The sequence below is a fragment of the Armigeres subalbatus genome, chromosome 3 (genome assembly GCF_024139115.2).
Source record: "Armigeres subalbatus isolate Guangzhou_Male chromosome 3, GZ_Asu_2, whole genome shotgun sequence".
Lineage (NCBI taxonomy): Eukaryota > Metazoa > Arthropoda > Insecta > Diptera > Culicidae > Armigeres > Armigeres subalbatus.
This window is the reverse complement of record NC_085141.1, coordinates 60,505,162-60,526,333: the sequence shown is the minus strand read 5'-3', so window position 1 is coordinate 60,526,333 and position 21,172 is coordinate 60,505,162. Positions and strand designations below refer to the sequence as shown.

The 21,172-nt window shown below is 40.7% G+C and overlaps 1 protein-coding gene across 1 annotated transcript in view; it reads right to left on the bottom strand.

The window, feature by feature from the left end:
- LOC134220702 (zwei Ig domain protein zig-8-like) overlaps positions 1 to 21,172 on the bottom strand; it is a 623,811-nt gene that overhangs the window by 567,558 nt on the left and 35,081 nt on the right. Inside the window, exon 2 of the mRNA XM_062699803.1 lies at positions 9,447 to 9,720. The gene's annotated coding sequence lies outside the window, so the exon portion shown is untranslated. The remainder of the gene's footprint in view (positions 1 to 9,446; positions 9,721 to 21,172) is intronic.

Sequence of the window (21,172 nt, the reverse complement as noted above, 5' to 3'; positions counted from 1 at the left end):
CAGAAAAAATTTCTCTTTTACAATCCCGGAAACCTCCACGATTGTCAGTTTATTCTCTGATAAACTTTCAAACCTCTGATTGACTTTGAAACGTTTAAACAATATTTTTTAGGATCAAGATTTAAACAGTATTAGATCTTTTAGCGATCCATATGGTATGTTCAATTCGCAGCCCAATTTAACATAATGCGGCACAACACGAACATCTCCCGTCGTTTTTTTTTCGAAGTGTAGTCGCATACCCGTTATCTGACCCGTCCAGACTGTCAAAAATCAGATTTGGGACTTGGCGGCCACTACATGTTCGCCGCTCTGAAGGTAAATTTTCCATACAGATCAGTAGTTTTATTTTTTTCTTTTCGCCAGGAAATTGTTCCACAAAAAAATCCTGAAAGCCAATTCATGGCCATCATTGTCTTCTTTACTCAACAATGTCTTAAATAAATAAGAGTTAGTTTGAAATGTAATATTTTAAAAGAAGCTGAAAACTGAGTTCTTGCGCAAATTGATTTGTTGTTGAATGACAAATAACACAGTGGAAGTCACAGGCAAAGAAGAAAATCAGCGTTTGCTTGGACGTAAATTCCAGTTCAGTGTCGGGAAGCAGTTCTTGTCAAATTATTTATTAGCATCCGCCATTATTACGAGCGTGGAAAGCTGGATAGTTACCGCATTCTTGGTGACATACGCTTCCACCGAGAGAAATACTGCATTCTTTCGGGAGGTTGAGCTTTCGGATTACGCCATGGGATTGGAATGCGGACCCCACTTTGTCATCTTGCTTGAAACCATCATCGATCTGTGGAATCTGTTCGAAAGCAGCTGTTGGACGAACTCAATCTGGTGGCTCGAACACTGTTCTTTACGTCACACTCCTTCGACGATCTACGCGCGTGTCCGATATGATCGCTTTGCCTTACTATCTGGGGCCTGTAGCATAATCGAAATTTTACTAATAATATTAGTAGAGTAGCTTGTAACTTGTATTTTTCTGTTGCATAATGTATCTACAAGTATGAATTTACAAGACTAATATTACAAGTAAACCGCACTAATAATATTAGTGGAATTTACAAGTAACTGTTGCATAAAGAAAATACAAGTAGAAATTATAAGCGTTGGCTTGTAGTTTCTTTTACAAGTATGAATGGTACTGTAATTTAATTTACAAGTAGCTTTTATTTTATTATTTTAGCTGTGCAAAGTAACTATGCATCTTCAAATTACCGTATAATGAAATACTGTGCATTAAGAATACATTTCTCGTTCCCATATAACACTGAGAATTATGAAAATTTTCAAATGACTAAGTGCTGACATCAAGTATTCAAATGGTGGAGTGCTAAATATCATTAGCAATTATGCAGTACACAGAAACCCAAAACTACTGAAAAGTGGGTTGTTTTAGCTCAAATCCGTACGACCAATAACCCAATTTTGAGTAAAATGAGTTTCCTAACACTCAATAGTTTAACTTAATAGACTTAAAACATATTAATCAAAGCTGGGTTTAGTTTACCCAAAGTTGACTTCATTCATCTCAAAATTGAGAATAAATTAGTTTACTGAAATTTGTTTTATTATATTATTGTATTATTATACGAAACAATCTCGTTTAAGACCATGCATATTGCTTTATTCTTGACCTATCATGGGACAAAAAAGAAAAACGGAAAAACTAACTAAATTTTGAGTAGAATTTATTGCGATATTCTCATCAATTAGTATTTCGTATATAATCGAATTAGAAGCAAAATCCAAACCCGCACAACAAACAAGTCTAGCGGGATTCGATTTATCATGGAGGATACGTTCGCGTAACTTACAAATCGCCCTAATTAAAACTTATCTCAATCCTAAAGACCACGTAAAAACGACTCAAGGTGCATTACATTGGCTTGGTTAAAAATACCAAAACCACGAAGCCGGCTTAAACCGCGGAATCAATAAATTTACAGAGTGTTCCGTACATACCTATCGCAGTCAAAATATGTATTCTATCCACAAATTTACAAACAAACGTAAACAAATCGTTTACCTCCGCATTGACAGTGAACTGTCGGATGAATTTTTACAGGTAAATGAACCTGACGGACTTATAATTTCAACCTTACTAATAATACAAGTACTTATATTATTAGTTGGAAAAACATTATTATGCGACGCAAATTACAAGTACTTGTTATTTGTTGAATTGTAACTTGTAACTTGTAGCTAATATTATTAGTCTGATTATGCTACAGGGCCCTGGTCGACAACGGGATGTATTGAACCCATTAACTTGAGGACACGGTCAGGAGATCAATGAACGAGCGGAACGGTGCTTTTCTGTCGACTTTTGGCAAGAATTCACAGTAACACGGTAGATCACTTTGACGTTTAAGCTAAGGCAATAAGTTGTGGTAATTAAGTATTAATCGTATTTAGTCCTCGCTACCAACAGCAGTGTTTGAAGTATAGAAACATTCACTTTATCAACTTTACCCTGCAGACAGTTAAAAGACTTGATTTTCTGTATGCAGCGGGAGCAACTTCTCAGCAATTAGTTCAAAAAACCTCGCTACCCATCCTAGGCTGAATTGATCGCTGAAAAAATCAGGGGCCTCATTGAGCATCTTCTTTCGACAGCTCGTATGACGGTTTGCATAGTTTGTTCGTTTCGAGTGGAGATGCGCAATGCCACCCCAGGTTAGCGGTTTTAATGCGTACTAACTCTTCATGAACATTCCGTGTGTGTTGAGGGTTGTATACTATTTCACCGAAAAAAAATTCGCGGAATTTTTTTTCGCGGTACGACATTCCGCGGAATATATCAACTCTCCGAAACACATTTCGCGGAATGCACCTTTTTTCCGAAAGACATTTCGCGGAATGTACTTTTTCACCGAAAATCATTCCGCGGAATTCAGTTAGAATAATTATCATTCAAATAATTACCGATTTCTGCTTAAATACATGAAATCCGGGTTTTTTTTTATTTAATGCAAACCCGAAGCCGACCCGTTCCCGAGAATTTTTGCATTCGTAAACCCGTACTCGACCCGAGACCGACATAATTTAATTATTTTAGCCTTCACAAAATTTTTCCCCGAAAAATTCAAACTAGATATTTTCTGGTTCTCTTTAAATTGAAAAAAAGTAAGCCCAATCAACAAACTAGCCTCACAATTAACAAAACTGAATAAAATAATTTGCAGTATTTAATTTCTTCAACCCGAACCCGATATTCTACTAAGTTTTCAAACCCGAACCCATCTGGTACGGGTTCGACTCGGGCTGCCGGTTTCAAAACCTGAAACCCCGCCATATCTACGGCCCGTTATAAGGCGAAAGGAGTTGCTAATGTTTTCTGTCAAAGAACACGTCTTCCCGATATAAGGCGAAGGGAGAGGTTACGCCTCCTTTAAATGGATGCATTTGTCTGGTATAAGGCGAAAGGAGTTGATAATGCCTTCTTTAGAAGAACGAGTCTGCCCGGTATTAGGCGAAGAGAGTGGTAACGCCTTTTTTAAATTGATGCATATGCTCGGTATAAGGCGAACGGAGGGGTAACGCCTTCTTTAAATGGATGGATCTGCCCGGTATGAGGCAAAGGCAGGGGCAACGCTTCCTTTAAATGGATGCATCTGCCTGGTATAAGGCGAAAGACCACACTGGTGGGATGTGAACGTTTTTTTTAATGTAAGTGGGTGGAAAAGAAATTTTATTTAGCTAAAAGTAATGACGGTATAAGGCGAATGGAGGAGTAACGCCTTCTTTAAAGAGATGCATCTGCCTGGTATAAGGCCAAAGGAGTTGATAATGCCTTCTCTAAAAGAACGCGTCTTTCCGGTATAAGGCGGAAATGGACGCATCTGCCTGGTATAAGGTGAAAGGAGTTGATAACGCCTTCTTTAAAAGAACGCGTCTGTCCGGTATGAGGCGAAGGGAGGGGTAACGCCTTTTTTAAATAGATGCATCTGCCCGGTATAAGGTGAACGGAGGGGTAACGCCTTCTTTAAATGGATACATCTGCCCGGTATAAGGCGAAGGAAGGGGTAACGCCTTCTTTAAATTGATGCATTTGCCTGGTATAAGGCGAAAGCAGTTGATAATGCCTTCTTTAAAAGATGGCGTCTGCCCGGTAAAAGGCGAAGGGAGGGGTATTGCCTTTTTTAAATGGATGCATCTGCCCGATATGAGGCAAAGGTAGGGGTAACGCCTTCTTTAAATGGATGCATCTGTCCGGTATAAGGCGAAAGGAGTTGATAATGCCTTCTGTAAAAGAACGCGTCTGTCCGGTATAAGGCGAAAGGAGAGGTAACGCCTTCTTTAACCCTCTCTTTCCCACGACTTTTTTCAAAGATTTCTATAGGAAGGAATCACCTATGGGAAAAATGCTAGAACAAAAGTTATTTGGCACAGCTAAAATTAGTGGAACACGAAATAAAGTTTTTATTTGTAAATCATAGTTACTTGATTGTTTTCAATAGTTTAACTATTTTTACACAAAATTGATTATATTTGCAGTCTAATGAAACCATTAAATTGTGTCAAATACTGCATTTTGTTGTTGAGATAATTCGATAAATGTAGGAAGGTGCAAAATTTGATGGAGCTCTACAGCTACCATGGGAAGGAAAGGGTTAAATGGATGCATCTGCCTGGTATAAGGCGAAAGGAGTTGATAATGCCTTCTTTAAAAGAACGCGCCTGTCCGGTATAAGGCGAAGGGAGGGGTAACGCCTTCTTTCAATGGATGCATCTGCCCGGTATAAGGCGAAAAGAGTTGACAATGCCTTCTTTAAATGAATTCGTCTGCCCGGTATAAGGCGAAAGGAGGGGTAACGTCTTCTTCAAATGGATGTATCTGCCCGATATAAGGGGCAATTGAAATTTTGAAATCTACTTCTAAATATTCTGGGAGGCGTTCCTTAGCCGTGTGGGAAGATGCGTGACTGCCAAGCAAGACTATGCTGAAGGAGGCTAGGTTCAGCTTCTGGCCCGGTCTAGGAAATTCATCGAAAAATTTTTTTAGGCTTTTATAAAAGTTTCAACGTGTTCAACGTTCAACGAATGCAAAACAAAATGAACATGGCTTAGAGACCTCGCAGGTAATAATTGTGGGAATGCTGAATGAACAAAGGCTATTATTATTAATATTCCGCGAAATGGTGCATTCCGCGAAATAGTACATTCCGCCAAAAGTCATTCGAGGAGAATGTACAAACCGCCAAATGTCGTACCGTGAAAAGTTGTAAACCGCCAAATGTTATACCGCGAAATGTTCAACCGCGAAAATGAATTCCGCGAAATAGTTTTCGGTGAAATGTTATACAATCGTGTTGAGTGCTATTGAAAATAATATGAAAATAGAACCACGATTGTTATACATCGGCCAGGGTTTGAATCCTGGAAATTGAAATTGAAATTTTGAATTGAATTGAAATTGAAATTGAAATTGAAAGAGAAAATCTCTCACTTATCATGACTGTATACACTCTCTCGATAAGTAGCATACCGTGAGAGACGTGTTTCGGTAGCTTGTACGATAATGAGCTGAAGGAAGGGGGGGGGTGGTTTACAACCCATGATAAATATCTTTCAATAAGCACCAATTGCGGCGGTACCGGTTCTGATGATGCATTTCTACATGTTTTACACAGCTGTGCGAAAAAAATATGGTTTCAACAGAAAATGAGCGAGAGCAAAGCGTTTTATCAGACCCCCTCGATGGGGGCCGCCTATCCGAATCCGTTTTTATCCAACTTGTATACAAGTGCGATAATTTTGTTTTCATGGCTTGTTATTGCGCTGTTCACACTAAATCGAACAACACAGTTTGAAAGTGTGACGGTTCCAAACTGTGACCAAAAGTGTGACGGTGTCAATTACAATGGATTTTGACATCGATAAATGTCAGACGAAAGCAAACGGTGTGAGAACCACGTGCTTTTGTTTTGAACATTTTCTTCTGACATTTTCGCATTTTGCAACTTCTTGCATTTTCTCCTTCTAAATGATGGCCAAGGTTGCCAGTTGTGCAGTTTTCATAAGGGAAGATCCATTAATTACGTAACGCAAAAATTGGACATTTTCAACCCCCCCTCCCCCCTATGTCACACTTTTTGTATGAAACGTCTGAAAATTTTATATGGATCGTCACACTTTGGCCAACCCCCCTCCCCCCTCGAAGCGTTACGTAATTTGTGGACGCTCCCTAATTATTTCCTTCAAAAAGTAATATTATTTAGTAGGATTCGCAAAAAAGAATTCGGCAACTGTGTTCACGCAATAAAAAAGTGTGATTATCGAAGTGCATCTTATCGATCAAGGCAAACTGCAATATGATTCGAAGAGGTTTTTGTCTCTCTTCTATCGTTGTTCGTTATCTCTTGAGCGTAAACCCTAACATCTGCACAATCCTAGCAACCGTATCTTTGTGAAGATGGAAAAAATCTCGGTAGCTTTTGCCAGTTTTGTGATGTTCAATAATCAAATTTCTGTTGCTGGTCGGAATGTGTATTTTTTTAGCATTTTGCAGCGAATAACTTAAAACAAGAATGTTCAAATAATTTTGAACACGAAACTGATATTTTGGCCAAGAAAACTTCAAGAGCACTAAATGACTGCTAGACACAATGTTTACATTCGAGAAAGTTGCAGAATATACACTTTAACTCAGTAAAAACAGTTAAATGTTAATATCCAAAGCAGCACAAATCAAACGAATCTGGTTGCAGCAACTTAACTGTGACTGAATTCGGTCGTTCATAAGTCACAGTAATCCATGTAACATGCGTGCTGCTCCGGATCCGTTTAGAGTAGTAAAATTTTTTTTGCCTAATTTTTGCATTATTCATCACATAAAATCTCAAGAAAAGATAGAAACGCCATAAACATAAATTGATAAATCATGGAGGAACACTCACCAAATAAAGCTGATGTTCACAAGAAAAATAGAAAAAAAGTAAATTGGTATGAGGTGGATAAACTTTTTCCACATACTATATTTAAAAATAAATATGTGAAAAAAGGGTGTCCCACATAATTAGGTACACTAGAGCAAAAGAAAGTGTTTATCGTAAAACCTCTATTTGTGGCTGAGCAATAAGAAATAAAAAGGTATTATAAGATACATACACGAAGTGCATTACCGGTTAATACGCTTCAGTACTTTGGGCAGAATGTGTCGTACCCCGGATTCTGGAAACTAAAATGGGACTAAAACTGTGGATAAACCCTAACCCACAATCAGACAAGTTTTACAGAGCAAAGTCGATGAGCTGGCAGAAGGAAGCGGAATCGGCAACTAAGCGAATTTTTAATAGCTTCTATGCTGAAGTTGAACAAATTGTGAATCATCCAGTAATTATTCGAACCATTAAAGTATTTTTTTCTATTTTTTTTATCGTTTTGACCTAAATGGTTTTTACACAACTTAGCATGGGAAAATGCTACGAATTAGGGGGATGGGTCGTTTGGCCGAAACCCATTCGGCCGAAAGCTATTTGGCCGAATGCCACTAGGCCGAAAAAAACCATTAGGCCGAAACCCATCTGACCGAAAGTCATGTGGTGGAACGGGTCATTTGGCCGAAAGGGTCATATGGCCTGGCCAATGAGAATTGAGACGTCTCTTTTCACTCCTAATTTCTCACTTTTCAAATGACCTATTCGGCCAAATGTCCTATTCGGCCAAATGTCCTATTCGGCCAAATGTCCTATTTGGCCAAACGACCCTTCCGGCCAGATGACCTTTTCGGCGTGATAGCCCTTTCGGCCAAATGATACTTTTGGCCAAACGACCCTTTCGGCCATTTGACCCTTTCGGCCAAATGACTTTTGGCATAATGGTCTGTTCGGCCAAATATTATATTCGGACAAACGACCTAGTGGCATTCGGCCAAACGGCCTTCCCCGCGTTGGCCCTTCATATTTTCATTGTCGTTTGAATACGGTTGAATGGCTAATTCGAGTCGCATCCCAACTCTATAAAATCCAGGAAACCTACCGCAAGCCGATACCCAAGTGAAAGTGAATGGAAGAGACTTTGTCAACCAGCTGGAAACACCTTTTAAAATGCATGTAAATAGACCAAAAATTGGAGGAAGTGGATCATGGAACAATAGAAACATGGCTCGGAAACTTTTGGCAGACCCACAGAGTTTTGCTGTAATCTTGGGTATCAATTATGATTTGGTGGAGAAAGTCCGGTTGATCAGCAGTCTTGCCTAGCAGCCTAGCAGGAACAATGAAAGTGGCAGGAGTGATGAATATGAAAATCTTCAAGAATCTGATGAAAGTGAAGAGGACAGCACTGAAGATGACAGCGAAGTTTTTGAATCCGATAATTTTTGCAATGGCTCAGAAGAGCCTAAATTTATATTTAACTGTTCAAGCTCAAAGCCCCTTTTTCACCTGTCTCGTAAATTAAGTAAACGTCAAGCATCCGAAAGATATGCAATTTGCAAAATAGAGCTAACCGCGCGGTGGAGGTTGGTACTCGGACTCGGATGGCTATCATGGATGGTTATCACGCCTATCTAGAAAGTAGGACGATGAGGGTTCAAGTCCCTCCAAGATACGTGGCTTCTTTTTCGCAAATTTTATTTAAATTTGCGCGTTTCGAAACATGTGCTGTACATATGCGCAACCAGATATTTAATAAAAAATGATTTTCGTACGGGTGCATTGCCCAATAATATGCAATTAATTGAAGACAATATCAGTTTGCGATTGGTATAAATAAGCGAATACTGACGTGTGGGACCTCTTGCCCCACAGTGCCAGTCGTTATCGAAACTATTACCTACACAATTGATTCTAGATCTACCGGGAACAGCCAGCACCAGGTGAAGACTTTGTGTAGCTCTATAAACAACGATGTTGTTGGATGCTGGTCAGGATTATTTAGACAGTTTTATTTTCGGCTTGACATTTGACACATTTTTTCTAATCTGTTTCTTCTTCCCAGGTTGTATTAGGTGTAAGTACTGGGACGTCTATGCTAGATTGTGTGGGGCTTTTTTTGGGTGTTTCGCTACCCTTAACTTCGGCAACTGAATATAGCCGAACGACAGCTGTTTATTTCGGTCGTCTTCAGCACGTGATAAATATACACTTTTTTATCCGTTTTTCGTCGATTTGCCCCAAATATTCACTATCCGGAACAATTGTACAATCTTATAAGCTTCTTTTTAAACGTTTCGAACGCGGTGCGGCATTCGCAAATAACAGGGATAAAATAAACATGTCTGATTCCCAGAGCGCGCACTATGTCACCGCACGGCACGTTGTGTCGAACGTCGCTGAGTTCCCCAATAGCTATGTAGCTGTACAATTTTTGGCTGCAAATGGGGTCTACTATTACCTCCTCTGGACGATGGTTGACGTGGTCGCCAAATAAATTACTTACAATTCTATTCAATTATATGTGGACAAAAGTATTACAAAATAAATACTCACCCTAATAAATTCGATGAATCTGACATAGAGAGAGAAAAAAGTCATAAATGAAAACATGTTCTTTTTTCATGTTTTATGTGCTCTTTCCAGTTCCTGCATAAGAACACTGCTCTATATCCCCATGTGACTGATGGTGGTACGCTGGCGAGGTCATGGACGCTTGGATGTGGAAACTTTTCTGTTAGCCAAAGTCTCAGGCGTGCGTGCTTGATGTTGATCCGGGCAGCGCACCCAATTCCGTCCACCGGGGATTTTCATGTTTTTTTTCTGGTTCCTGCAATGCAAAGAAATACAAAAAATACATTATTTTCTGGAAATTTATACAAGCCGGTTGGGTGTGCTGAAGCTTATTATGATTCACGGTTCCATTGTTGCAATAACTTTAAACATATTTTCGGAATAGAGACTAAAATATAAATTCCATCACTTGATTCTGTGATAATAATTCGAATAATTAAAACAAAATGAAATAGAATGCTGGATATAGTGGATGTTGAAAAAACTAATAATGTTGAACTGTGTATTTTTTGTTTTCAGAGCCAAACTAAACACGAAGTCCTTGTCTCGTCTTGATTTACACGAAACAATAAAACGTTCTCTGGGTACTCTGATAGACCAGATTCAATCAAAACGGCTGAACATTTTATAAGGTCGAAGTGTAAGCTGTAGTTGTGGATTTATATCAATTTATCAAAGTGTAGCACATCCATTTTAAGTCACAGGTTGATGCGCAAAATTGACCATGAAAGGCGTCAATATGGTGCAAAAAAATTGGGACGGTTGCTTCCATTGGGATAACCTTTTAGCCGTTTTCTTTTTAAATGCGAAAGATCCACACTACACCTTTCGTGTGGTGACACAAAAAGCACCACTTGTTTCAAACGCTTCCCCATCCTGTCATGTCGTTCGTTCATTTATCTTTCGAAAGTCATTTATCTTCTCGATAGGCTGTGGGTTTTTTTTATCTTAACTCGAATGAATTGATAAGAGCAAGTCGGGATTGTAGAGGATCTATTAACCTGACCTGGTTTTTGTGTTTTTCATCTGGTGGGCTACGGCTGAAAAAACGTGGTCAGATTTTCTGCACGACATGGGTTCAAAACAGATTCACGGCACTCTTTAGGACTAGGTATAGAAATCGCAGATGCCGTAGACGCGGGAAGACAAGGTTGAGTCATTTTAATTTAGTTCTTCCTTTTTTGTTTTTCCACACTACAAATATCAAAAGTGAAATCTCTCTCGTTTGGCTCCACCCTTCTCAGCCCCAGTTCTTCTATTGAATCTATAAAAGTCTCTACAGTATGTATGCAGTGCTTTCAAGTCGACAGCTGCGTGATTGGCCGATTTCTTCTCAAGTGTGTTCAGTTCGAAGTAAAATGAGAAGTATTTATTACACGGCTGGTGGGCAAGCAAAGTTAAATAAAAAGCATACCTTTTTCCAGAACTGTAACTGATGTGTAACTGACGTCACCGATTTCAATGAGAATATTGTTTTTTAAAGCTCACATGTTCTTCGGGAAGGAGTGAAAACGAAAAAAAATCGGAATTTTGTGACAACAACAACATGAAGATTGTAGGATCGCTTTTTCTCATTCACCACTTCTACAAAGTTTGCTAAAGAGAATCAAATATAATAGGATTACAAATTAGTCATTTGAATTGTTGTAGATAATAACTTTTCTCTTAGTATAATATTATTTGGTGTTTTCAAACAGATTATAATTTACAGCATGTGGAAATATTTAAAACGAGATGTTTGATTTGAAAATTGTCTCCTTCCAAGTAATATACTGTCATTGTATCATGTCCACACTTGCTAACCGCAAAACAATCCCACACCGCTTGAAGTCCTTCCTTTTGCGGTTAACCTTCTGATGGATCAGCTTTACCGAAGTTGTCTAAATCGATTATGGACCAATGTGCGATAAGCACATTGACAAGATTTATCGGCCCAAGCAATTGACCCATATGAGCGAGTACAACCCCAAGACCAACTTTTCCCATTTGACCGCAGAGCAACAACAACAGAACACACAACCGGCAGAAGCAATCGAGTGCGATGGTCGTCGTTCCAATGCTTGGGGCCCATTCATTTGGGGCTGAATAGCGGGGACCAACGACCGATGAGGTAATGAATCAATAGTTTCACCCTGATGAACTGACCTCCCGTTCCGATCAACCACAGGCTTTTTCCACTTTTCAAACCGATGCGATGGAAGGAGGAAGGTGCTTGCGATTGTGGTTTTGTATCTACCGGTATGGGACGAGATGTTGTATAGTGGGATATTGTTTTCTCTGGAGGGGCCACACTGTCGGAGATCGATGACCCCATTTGGATGGGAGAGGGTGATACCTAAGAATGGTTGTGGCGAAATACGTGGGTAGGTTTGAATTTCATTTATTTTGTTTTTCGCACCAGTTTCAGAATACGACAAATGGAGTGAAACCACATCCCTATTATTGGTACCGGCTGGTAGCACTCAAGTGAAAAATGTGGTTTTACGAAGTGTTTATTCAAAGAATCTTGCCTTCTAGGTCAAGGTACATGTGCATAAAGTTAATAATATGTATAAAGGTTGCAGGTTGCCGAGATATAGTGGCATTATGCAGTAAATATATAGTGCATATAAAATGTGTGGTCAGGGAGATCTCATAGTACATAATCAAAAAAATTATGCGCATCATAAATTTCCATATCCAATGATGAATTCCATCAATCGTTGATAGAGCAAATTTGTTTTAGCCCATCCAATTCAACGGAACGGAAACAAACCGATGAACCGGGAGATCTGCCGAATAAGCACTAAAGCACCTCGAACCGTACAAAGCTCATGCAACAACGTTGCCATAATCGTAATGTAAATATTACGAGAAAACAATAAATAAAACACGCTCTCGACTGTTATTCCCTTCCTTTATATGTCTCTGTTTTATTGAGGTAGTTTGTAGTCACCCCGGCCACCGGACATAAAAAGGGAAATCCCCACAGGGCGGAACTGCCTAGGATGTCCTTCCGCTCCACCACCACTCGCTCGTTCTGCCAACTTCGTTCCGTAGCGCAGCGCGGATACATCCGAGTAGGGCACTATACGATTGCGAAACCGTGCAAACGACCTTAAGCCAGAAAGCCCACCACCGTCGGAAAATAGAAATCCGATGAAACTAATTTTACAACCGTCATAAAAACGGTAAAGGCACGGTTTTTCCTGTTTTGTTTTGTGAGCTTGCCGTGTAGTAAAGGTGTTTATTGCGTGTTTGGGAAGTAGTGTATGGGAACAGCGGAAGCACTTTAGGGGGTTAGGTTTCGAAAAAGCTTCCGCGGAGGCATTGCACTTTCTCGAATTGTTCCCAGGAGGGTTTGAACAAATTTCCGGAAATGAACAACAATTGGCTTTTTGGGGTAGACCCTAAGGTTTGTTTAAATGAAACGAAATTGAGCGGAATGGAATACGTGACTGAGGCCTCTTACTCTTAATAAACCTACCAAAAATGGCATGCCGTACGATGGGAATTAGGTTTATCTACGTTCGATAAGAAATATTTGATTATTCCGAATGTTACCGCTTAATGAACGATGCTTTCTATTTTAAATGTCTTAGAAAGGTTTATTGATTAGGTCACGTAACATGTAACCAATTACAGTTCCACTTTACCTGCTAAATAAATGAAGTTTTATTTTACCGTGCTACATTGTTGGGATGACCCTCTCGATACTGCTAGTCAATTACAATGCTGAAAATCTACAAGAACGATTTTCCTGCATTTTGTACATACGTCTTATTTTTCTTTACAGATATAATCAAAATATCCAAATTGTAAGTTTTCTAAAGATTACCTTGCTCTTGAACATATAAAAACAAAAATTAAAATCAAGAAGTTAACGAAATAATAAACAATCGGAACATGTCTTGTTCAATCCCAGCAGACGGTTATCATAGCCTGAGTGAGACTGGAAGCCATTAAGTATGCATCCAAATAAAAACGGGATTCGAACAAATGGAATAACAATCAATTTAAGAGCATTTCCTTCCCCAAAACATCCCCAAGGGTCGCATAAGTTAACGAGAAATAAAAGCAACCGGCAGAGCGATGCAGCGAAAATGTGCCAAATCTGGCCATAAATATAAATAAACGAAAAGCTTGTTAGTCGATAGCTCCCGATCAGCGGAACAAAGTTGCGTTTTCGAAGACGTGTGTTGGTATTATGTTTCATTCATCTGCGACCCTGAATAAATGCGAAAGCGCGAAAAGTTTGTTTTCCCTACGGCGGGATGTGATTTGCAAAGATGGCAATTCTCAAGAAGTGGTAGGAGGGCCGACGACGCACGCCTGGCAGAAGGCGGAAAGCAGACCCGAGAGATCAGTCTGAATAAAATATACCCATGTACCACCTAATAAGTTTAATTTATTTAGGAACCCAAAGCAGCTATTTATTTCGCTGGAAGCAATCAAACAGAATTGCGAATGCGTCGGATAAAAAGTGCTGAGATGCGATGTGGAATGCTTTTGACGGAGAATTTCGTCTTCCTGAATATCTTGGCGCCTAATTTCATTGTTTCTGTTGTTTAAGTTGTAATTTAATGGGTGAACCATCCCGCATGCATAAATGTTTTTTTTCTGGATATTTATTCATGGGCTTCTAATTGCCAATATTCATAGTTCTGAAGCCATAAAAGGGCGGGGCCTTCAGATCATAAAAAGGGAGTGTTTCGTCAGAGCTTGAAAGTCAACCGATTGATAGAACATCAGAAGATCAAACAAATCATTGCATTGTAATGCACAAAAAGCTGTGGAGTGTCTGCTGTCGGCTGCGAACGTCTTATCATGCAAATGCTGAAACTTTATTTCGGACATACTGATTGGATAATAGCTAATAGACTAAAGCTTCTACGAAACCTGGATTCTGTGAAAGAAAGCAATTTTCAGATTGGAAATTGCCTCGACTTCCTTGGGCATAAAAGTATCATCGTGTTAGCCTCATGATATCTTCTTCTTCTTATTGGCATTACATCCCCACACTGGGACAGAGCCGCCTCGCAGCTTAGTGTTCATTAAGCACTTCCACAGTTATTAACTGCGAGGTTTCTAAGCCAGGTTACCATTTTGCATTCGTATATCATGAGGCTAACACGATGATACTTTTATGCCCAGGGAAGTCGAGACAATTTCCAATCCGAAAATTGCCTAGACCGGCACCGGGAATCGAACCCAGCCACCCTCAGCATGGTCTTGCTTTGTAGCCGCGCGTCTTACCGCACGGCTAAGGAGGGCCAGCCTCATGATATACGAATGCAGAATTGGTAACTTGGCTTAGAAACCTCTCAGTTAATAACTGTGGAAGTGCTAAGTGAACACTAGGCGGCAATGTCCCAGTGCAGAATGTAATGCCAATGAAGTAGGTATGATATATGTCACGCAATGTTTACACATCTCTCAATCTCTACAAGGAAGAAACAATCTACCGTCGTCGGGGGTGACAATGGGTAAAATGGGGGTGAGAATGGGGCACTGTTTCAACTACTAAGAATGCTTGTAGAATAGATTGAATGTATCTGAGGGCCAGAAGACTAAAATATAAGATACCTTTTTGAACTATTTTGCTCTAGGACCTCCAGGCTGCCGGTAAGAGCGATGGCCCATTCTCACCCCCTAGACCCATTGTCACCTGCGATGGCGGAATAGTGAGTTCAATTTAGGGATCCTACATTCAGAGATATGCGAAAGCGGCCATCTTGATCCAATCGAGCATTGAGAGATGTCAGAATCTGAGCCAAATGAACATTGTTATCGTTGCGGATTGAGAGGTATTGCGGTTGTAATGAAAAAGTTTGTACGAAAAGTTTTGTCGAATAAACAATTTGTTTTACAATGGCAAGTAGAAGTAGTCTAGTTTATGAATGGTATTATGTTCATTTGTATTGCACTTTTATTTTAGCGATAATGCATTGTTGGACATTAGATAACAAAATCGAAGGGTGCCATCATACGCAAAGTCATGTTCGAGCTCTAACATTTTGTGCCGCGGCAAGTGCTGGCAGCGTTTGTTTACGAAAGTAACAGCGTTGCTGAACCGTCTGGAAAAGCATTCGCACATCTCTTAATATAGGATCCCTAATACAATTCACCCAACCTCGAACAGCCAAAATTGAGTAAATGGGGTCGAAGTAGTTTGCCTTTACTCCCATGTTAAAAAAGTACCCAACGGAAAATTTATTTACCCAACTGGAGGTTTAATTTACTCAATTTTTGTTTAATTTACTCAATTTTGTTCAATCATTGAATCCACATATAAATAAAATTTACTTCGGAGCGAAACCCGAAGAAGAAGCAGCGAGAAAAGAAAAAACCCAGATTAATCCACCTAGCGGTGATGATGCCTTTCTCGTGCGGTAAAAAATAGTATTTTGGCCATAACTACCAAGCCTATTGTCCGATTCGTCCAATTTTCAATAGGAAACAATGGGGCAGTATACTGCGTCGAATGCAGCCTGTTGTGAGGGAATCCGTTCAGAGTAAGTTCATTAAAAATGAGCTAGACTTTTTTACGCGCTTTTTTATGAGAAAAAGTATTTTGGCCATAACTACCAAACCCATTGTCCGATTCGTCCAATTTTGAATAGGAAACAATGGAGTAAGATACTGCGTCGAATGCAGCCTGTTGTGAGGGAATCCGTTTAGGGTAAGTGCATTAAAAGTGAGCTAGACTTTTTTACGCGCTTTTTTATGAGGAAAAGTATTTTGGCCATAACTTCCAAGCCCATAGTCCGATCCGGCCAATTTTCAATAGGAAACAATGGGGCAGTATACTGCGTCGAATGCAACCTGTTGCGAGTAAATTGGTTGAGGGTAAGTGCTAAAAGTGAGCTAAACTTTTGCTCTTTTGGTGCGCACATACACACACACATACACACACACACACACACGCACACACACACAGACATCACCTCAATTCGTCGAGCTGAGTCGATTGGTATATAACACTATGGGTCTCCGAGCCTTCTATAAAAAGTTTGTTTTTGGAGTGAACATATAGCCTTTACGTATACTTAGTATACGAGAAAGGCAAAAAGAAGAAATGGATGGAAGAAGATATGAACGCTTTAGACGAAATAGTGATGATGGTGAATAATCAGGTTTTAAATCAATTGATTGGCCTAGATTATGCGAAGCAAGCAAGTGATGGATGTTTTGGTCAGCACATACCAGAAAGTTGGGACTGGAGCAATGATCACGATGCGAGATCGTCTATTCAATCTCAAACATAAACGTTTTAATAGCCATCAGCGTTTGTTTGATGAATACGATCTGATCATTCGAGAGCTGGAAAGAATGCGAGCTGTACTAACGCCAGCGGAGAAGATCCATGCTCTAATTATTGCGATGCCAAACCGATTTAAGCATGTCGAGGGTGCATTGACTGCGCAACCAAACGATGAGTTGTGTCGTAAACCACTAGGCGAGATAAAACGCATGTATTTGGATGCGGAAATATGAAAGGAAAGGGAAAGAACCCGAGTCGCCATCATGCACTGATGACTCAAACCAGCGGCAACGGTGAAACATCACGGAAAGTGAGATTTGTGGTCGATTCAGGAGCCAGCGACCACATGGTGAATGACGAGCGAATGCAGGAAGATGTGGAAGAATTGGAGAAGCCAGTCGTCATTGCAACTGCTAAATCAGGAACAACTCTTCGTGGTACGAAGAGAGGTAAGGTACGAGTAAGCAGTGTTGTCGGAGAAAACAAAATAAAGAAACTCGAATTCTATAATGTTCTTTTGACGTAAACTACGTCTAAGGGGAAGACTCGGATACAGGGTGTAAAATGAAAACTTCAAAATTAGGGACTGTCACGAAATCATGGAAGATTTGTAACAATAATAGGTCCTTTATCTTTCAATGGATTTTTAAGATTTATATATCAATCGATTCATAAACTCTCCACCAATTTGCCAGTACTATTGAAACTTTTGAGTATCATCGCTTAACTATTGAAAATTTCAGTTCTTTCATGTATCATGCATCCCCTTTGCATCGCGTTCCAATTCTTGGTAATTGCCTACTTTTAGGGTATTATCAAGTGTTGAACTAGACAGCTACTAGACAGTGGGGTCCCTACTCCCGGACAGAGTGGGAGATGCTGCTAAAGCTGGGTAGTAGTGTCGGTGGCATAGTTTCTTCTTTCCTATAGGTATAGAGCGGAATAATTGGTTCAGTCAGTGTACTATATTTGGTTTTACGTAGTTTACGTCAAATGGTCGTGTCTTGTATACAACCCCAACATCTTCTTATTCCGGAGCTAGATGTGAATCTCCTTTCAGTTAGAAGGGCAAATTCTATGGGAAAGAAAGTTACTTTTATGTATGAGGATGTCGTAATCCATGATCAGCATTAGTAGGAAAGAACCAGATAAATGTCGAAACGTGGCATAAACGATTGCGACATTTAGGCAAAAGTAATATGCTGAAATTAGTAAGAAATGGCATGGTTGAAGGTATCGACTGTGGTGAAGAAAGTGTTGGCAGTTTGCCAGATGTTTGCGAAAGTTGCCTTGCGGGGAAGCAAGTTAGCAACAAGTTTAATAGTTTGCAGTTGCCAAGGTCTACTAGACCATTGGAACTAGTTCATTCCGATGTTTGTGGATCTATGGAGGTAGCAACTCATGATGGTTATCGTTATTTGGTAACATTTATCGATGACTTTACGCACTTCGCCGTGGTTTATCTTCTGAAATCAAAGAATGAAGTCTTCGAAAAATTTAAGGAATATTACGAATTTAGTACAGCACATTTCGGTCAGAAACTGTCTAAATTTCGTATAGAAAACGGTGGGGAATATCAAAATAGAGAGTTCCAGAATTATTGTAAAAGTAACAGAATTCAGATGATATATACGGTACCGTATACTCCTCAGCAAAATGGAGTAAGCGAGCGTTTCAATAGAACATTGATGGAAAAAGTACGCGCAATGCTTCATGATAGTGGATTACCTAAGAAAATGCGAGGAGAGGCTGTTTATGTAGCGACATACCTTACAAACAGGTACCCTACGGTAGCATTACAAGAAAATTAGACACCATATGAAAAATGGTTTGGAAAACTCCCAAACTTGAAAAATCTTAGAGTTTTTGGATGTACAGCATACAAACTCTTTCCAAAAGAAAAGAGAACAAAATTAAATTCCAAATCTAAAAGATTGATATTCGTGGGCTACGCGAATAATGACTATAGGCAATGGAATGGCGCTTTGAAGAGAATTGAAATTGCCAGGAATGTAGTATTTGATGAATCGAAAACACCACACATCGGTGAGTCTGCAGGTTCAAATGATTAGGTTTTCTCTCAAAAAATTACAAGAGAAACTGGTGAAGAGAATACCGATGAGAAATATGGCAACGAGGAAACTAAAATTCCAGAAGAAATTGTATCAGAGGATCGGGAAGATTCTGAAGGAACGATTTCCGTGGAAAATCATCATGATGGCATATTCGAAGAATTGGAATCGGAAATCGTCGAAAACGATAATCATGAACAAGCATATGATACATCGGAGTCAGATAATTACGAACAGCCCACAGAGAAACAGCTAGAATTACGTCGAAGCACGAGAAACGGCAGAACGTAGAACGTTATAGACGGAAGCGGAGACAGCAGACCCGCCTTTTTCAGGAGAAGAAACGCCGCCTGGAAGAAGCGGAGTGCGAGGAGATGGAACAGCTGTGCCGTTCTCAAGATACACGCAAGTTCTATCAGAAGCTCAACGCATCCCGCAAAGGCTTCGTGCCGCGAGCCGAAATGTGCCGGGATAAGGATTGGAGCATATTGACGGACGAACGTGTGGTGATCGAAAGGTGGAAGCAGCACTACGAGGAACATCTGAATGGCGCTGAGAGTACAGGCAGTGAAAGTCAAGGCAGCGGAGGAGATGACTACGTCAGTTCAGCGGACGATGGAAGCCAACCAGCCCCCACCTTGAGGGAAGTTAAGGAGGCCATTCAACAGCTAAAGACCAATAAAGCAGCTGGTAAGGATGGTATTGGAGGTGAGCTCATCAAGATGGGCCCGGAAAAGCTGGCCACTTGCCTGCACAAACTGATAGTCGGAATCTAGGAAACCGAACAGCTACCGGAGGAGTGGAAGGAAGGGGTTATATACCCCATCTACAAGAAAGGTGACAAGCTGGAGTGTGCGAACTTTCGAGCGGTCACCATCCTTAATGCCGCCTACAAAATGATATCCCAGATCATCTTCCGTCGTCTGTCACCATTAGTGAACGAGTTCGTGGGAAGTTATCAAGCCGGCTTCGTTGACGGCCGCTCGACAACGGACCAGGTCTTTACTGTACGGCAAATCCTTCAAAAATGCCGTGAATACCAGGTCCCAAAGCACCATCTGTTCGTTGATTTCAAGGCGGCATACGACAGTATAGACCGCGTAGAGCTATGGAAAATTATGGACGAGAACAGCTTCCCTGGTAAGCTTACCAGACTGATCAAAGCAACGGTGGATGGTGTGCAAAACTGTGTGAAGATTTCGGGCGAACACTCCTGTTCGTTCGAATCGCGCCGGGGACTAAGACAAGGTGATGGACTTTCGTGCCTGTTGTTCAACATTGCGCTAGAAGGTGTCATGCGGAGAGCCGGGTGTAACAGACGAGGTACGATTTTCAACAGATCCAGTCAATTTATTTGTTTCGCGGATGACATGGACATTGTCGGCCGAACATTTGCAAAGGTGGCAGAACTGTACACCCGCCTGAAACGTGAAGCAACAAAAGTTGGACTGGTGGTGAATGCGTCAAAGACAAAGTACATGCTTGTGGGCGGAACCGAGCGCGACAGGGCCCGCCTGGGAAGCAGTGTTACGATAGACGGGGATACCTTCGAGGTGGTCGAGGAATTCGTCTACCTCGGATCCTTGCTAACGGCTGACAACAACGTTAGTCGTGAAATACGAAGGCGCATCATCTGTGGAAGTCGGGCCTACTACGGGCTCCAGAAGAAACTGCGGTCGAAAAAGATTCGACACCGCACCAAATGTGTCATGTACAAGACGTTAATAAGACCGGTAGTCCTCTACGGACATGAAACATGGACAATGCTCGAGGAGGACTTGCAAGCACTCGGAGTATTCGAGAGACGGGTGCTTAGGACCATCTTTGGCGGTGTGCAAGAAGACGGTGTGTGGCGGCGAAGAATGAACCATGAGCTCGCCCAACTCTACGGCGAACCCAGTATCCAGAAGGTAGCTAAAGCCGGAAGGGTACGATGGGCAGGACATGTTGCAAGAATGCCGAACAGCAACCCTGCAAAGATGGTGTTCGCTTCGGATCCGGCAGGTACGAGACGGCGTGGAGCGCAGCGAGCGAGATGGGCAGACCAGGTGCAGAACGACTTGGCGAGCGTGGGGCGTATCCGAGGATGGAGAGATGCGGCCTCGAACCGTGCATTGTGGCGTCAAATTGTTGATTCAGTGTTATCTGTTTAGATGTTAACTAAATAAATAAAAATAATAACGAGAAACAGAAAACAGACTACGTTTCATAATTTCTCTGCAAAAATAGCGCAAGTTATTTTTCATATTTTTGGATAGGCCGCCCTGTTATTCGGTTCGATTTGATGCCCTGATGTTCTGGATAAAATTTCAGCCAAATCGGTCAACGTTTGGACGGTACTAAACTCGTTGGATGTTTATATGGAAAACTGTATGCAGAAACATCCAAAAAAC